Source organism: Silene latifolia, chromosome 10, assembly GCF_048544455.1.
Source record: "Silene latifolia isolate original U9 population chromosome 10, ASM4854445v1, whole genome shotgun sequence".
NCBI classification, from domain to species: domain Eukaryota; kingdom Viridiplantae; phylum Streptophyta; class Magnoliopsida; order Caryophyllales; family Caryophyllaceae; genus Silene; species Silene latifolia.
The window spans coordinates 71,055,056-71,059,158 of record NC_133535.1 but is presented as its reverse complement, the minus strand read 5'-3'; the positions used below and the strand labels follow the sequence as shown (position 1 = coordinate 71,059,158).

The following is a 4,103-nucleotide window of genomic DNA, read 5'->3' as shown; positions in this document are numbered from 1 at the left end:
AAGACAACTCTCCTTCTTTCTTGTCTTGGCCAATGGGGCCATCTTCTTCACTTGTCATTGGTGAGCTTTTAAAGCTCTCATTGTTGCAATTTCCTTGTTCTTTTGATGGATCATCATCCACTTTATTTTTCCATTGAAATTCCAACTTCTTCCTATCATCCTTCCGGCTATAGTGATCAACCATAAAACATGGCTCATGCAATCGGGGAGCTCTCATGGTCTTGTCAAGATTGAAAGTGATGGTTTCATCTCCCACTTCAAGGGTGAGCTCTCCATGCTTCACATCGATCACCGCTCCCGCGGTGTGAAAGAAAGGTCTTCCTAAGATAATAGGAATGTTGGAGTCTTCTTCCATGTCAACAATAACGAAATCCACCGGGATGAAGAATTTTCCAATTCTCACGGGAACATCTTCCCATACCCCTAAAGGTGTCTTTGTCGATCTATCCGCCATTTGAAGCGTGATGTTGGTGCATTTGAGTTCTCCCATTCCTAGCCTCTTGCTAACCGAATATAGCATGACACTAACACTTGCCCCAAGGTCACATAAAGCTTTGTTGATTGTAGTGTCACCAATAGTGCACGGAATGGAGAAACTTCCCGGATCCTTAAGCTTTGGAGGTGAACTCCCTTGAAGGATGGCACTACTCACCTTAGTGAAGGCGGTAGTCTCAAGCTTCCAGATTGATTTCTTCTCCGTAAGGATGTCCATAAATTCTGTGAAAGGAATCGAGACTTCTAAATTCTTCACAATCTCCATAAATTTTCCAAGTTGGTCATCAAACTTAAGCTTAGCTTGACGACTTAGGAATGGATGTCTAATCACGATAGGCTCCTTCTTTTTGGCCTTTTCTTCACTTTTCTTTGAAACTTCTTGATTGGTGGGTTCTTCTTCCCTAGAGTTTTGCACAACATCTGTCCTTGTCACTAGCCTCTACAACTTCATCCTCAACTTGCTTCTTTGGCCCTTCATATCTTGTACCACTCCTCAAGTGGATGGCACTAACCATTTCTTGTCTTGGGGGATTACTTTGAGGTGGTAATTGCCCCTTTTGTCTTTGAGAGCTTGAAGATGCTAGTTAGGTCATTTGAGTTTCCAACATTTTTGTGTGGGCTAGGATGTTGTTGATGGTGATGTCTTTTGCTTGGCTATCTTTTTGCATTTGAGAGAAAAATTCTTGTTGATTCTTTTGTATTTGGAGGACCACTTTTTGAACATCAAAACCTTGGTCATTTTGTTGATTGTATAGAGTTTGATTTTGATAACCTTGGTTTTGGTTGTAAAAGGGTCTTTGATTTTGGTTTCTCATGGGAGGTGGGGTGTATGTTGGTTGAGGGTTTTGAACATTTTAGCTTTTGTATGAGAGATTTGGATGGAATTTGGTGTTTTCATTATAATAGTTGGAATAAGGGGTACCACTTTTGTATGCTTGAAAGGCATTCACTTGCTCATTTGTTCCCCTACATTCACTTTGGTCATGTCCCAAAGTTCCACAATTCTCACATATTCCATTTGGAATCGATGAAGATGCTACCATGGCATTAACATGTTGCTTTGGTGATTTTGAGGCTTCTTCAAGCTTAGCCATAGCTTTTTCAAACTTCAAGTTGATGGTATCAATATGAGGACTATGTTGAGAACCCAATTGAGTAATAGAGTCCACTTCATGCTTTCCTCCTCTAGTAGCCTTGCGAGGTCTACTATATTGTGAATTATGGACCGTCATTTCCTCAATCTTGTTCCAAGTTTGATTATCGTCAACTTCGTGAACATACCATTTGATCCCATGTTGAGAATGTTTCTTGAGTCTTCATAAAGACCATTCCAAAATTGTTGTACCAAGAACCACTCGCTAAGTCCATGATGAGGACATGAGCGACAAGTTCCTTTGAATCGCTCCCAAGCTTCATACAAAGATTCTTCATCCCTTTGCTTAAAACCCGTGATTTGGGTGTGGGAAATAATCTGTTTACTTCCCTTATAATTAAGGATTATAACGAATTTTATGATGACGATCACTAGTCATAAAATAAAATACATAAACAAAAGAAGAAGATTCAGAAATAACCTTCGGTCCTAGCAAATACGGCCTAAGAACAATATCAAAGTAGATATTCGCCTATCAGTTGCACCCAAGACGATATGAGATATGCCCTATTGATTATGCTAGAAATCGATCTAAAATTTTCTGTAAAATTTAGGTTTTTTGTGTTTTTTCTGATGAGAAGAGGCAAAAGCAATGAGTAGAAAAATTAGGTTAGAATGATAATCACCCTCACCCCCTATAAACCGTGTATATGGAGCTAATTAGGGTAGATTATCTTCTTTTAATTTTCGGCCCATTTGACCGAAATAAGGAGTATATTTCCTTATTTTCGGTTAATCAAAAAATGTATAAAATGTGTTAAATTGTCATCTAGTGAGGATCGAACCCATGACCTCTTGGTTTGTGTACCCTCACTATTACCACTATGACACATTCAACTTGTTGATATTAAATATAACCGATTACATTTAATTACGAATTAACAGATTAATTCGTCCAAGCTAACATTACATACATTTAATTAAATATAACTTATTATATTTAATTTACGAATTCACAGTTAATTCATCTCAACTAATATTATTTAATCTTCATTAAATAATTGTCTCATCAACACATTGACTAACTGTTTAGTCATATTGGGCATCAATGTGATCATATTTCTATAACCACATCTCTCAAACACATCCTCTAGGTGTGACCTTTAGGGACCAGTTGATCACTACCATCTGTATGATAATAACGTCAAACTTTCTAGCAAGCCAACCGTTATTAGGTAAACGTTAATCAACTGATTAAATATACGAAGTATACCCTTGTGAACCTGTAAGAGATTTACAAATGTTATCACACTAATTTGTGGAGGACACAAGCTCAACAAACTCCCACTTGTCCTCACAAGTGTATGTGCGATAACCGATTCTCATATCTTAAAATTTCTCCCTCTCAATGTAAAACAATTTGCAAATCCGCATTCACAAAGGTCGTACATTACAAGCGATCATCATCAAGAGTGGTTTCCTCGACTAGAGAGTAACTTAACTGATAAACGAATCAACATTCGAGCATGGCCATGCACTTCAGTTACTACTCCTCGAGTGGTCCTGAGAAATAACTATACCTGATAAGGGTTGGATATTTTCCTCAACTCGAATCCTGCAGAAGTAAGCACAGTATGAAATGACCCGGAAAAAAATCTACTTAGCCTCCAGTTACGGCAGACCGTGAGAAAGAAACCAAAGTCACCCAAAAACTGCCTTAATCTCAAGAGACAGTCGATAGTCAAAAGAATCGACTCTAGGAACACAATGGATGTCCTATCCACGACCTGGCACCGAATATTTTAAACATTTAGGACTCCATTACGTTGTCACAAAAAGTTGTCCTACGAGTTATCGTTATAATCTCGCATATGTGATCGATCAGTCAACCGTTTGACTTATGGCTCATTGAACCCACCATCAATCGACTGCATAATATAATAGCCGGAGTTATCAGCTCACATTGGCGATTACAGACCAAAACAAATATAATGTAATTCAGTTCACTTTGTGGCGTTCAATGTTGTCAGTACAATCCACATGAAAAACAAAATATTATAATAAAACGATGAAGTTATAAATAGTATATGAAAAAGATAATGTATCAAATCCATAATCAAGTACTACAACTCAGGAACACGTTTAATTCCCATGGAAATGACGTGCCCTACATGCTTATCATAATTCAACGATTCAGTAGTAGAATTTGCTACAACACACTAAGAGTGAAGACGAACCGGACTGAGATCCAATTGGAAGCTAGCATCTGCGTAACCGGTTACGCATAGCTTAGTATCTCCTCCATAAGTCAATACCCAATCCTTAGTCCTCCGTAGGTACCTGGATTCTTTTGGTACCAACTCGTCATACTCAATGCATGTGCCACGTCTGGACGTGTGCATATCATGGCATACATGATTAATCCTATAGCTGATGCATAAGGAACACGATTCATGCGTTCAACCCCTTCAGGCGTCGTGGGTGACTTGAGACTTGCTCAACTGCATCCCACACG

The 4,103-nt window shown here is 38.6% G+C and overlaps 1 pseudogene; it reads left to right on the top strand.

Moving 5' to 3' along the window:
- Positions 1–1,856: 1,856 nt before the first annotated feature.
- On the top strand, positions 1,857–1,956 carry LOC141610276 (small nucleolar RNA R71; annotated as a pseudogene).
- The last annotated feature ends 2,147 nt before the right edge of the window (positions 1,957–4,103 follow it).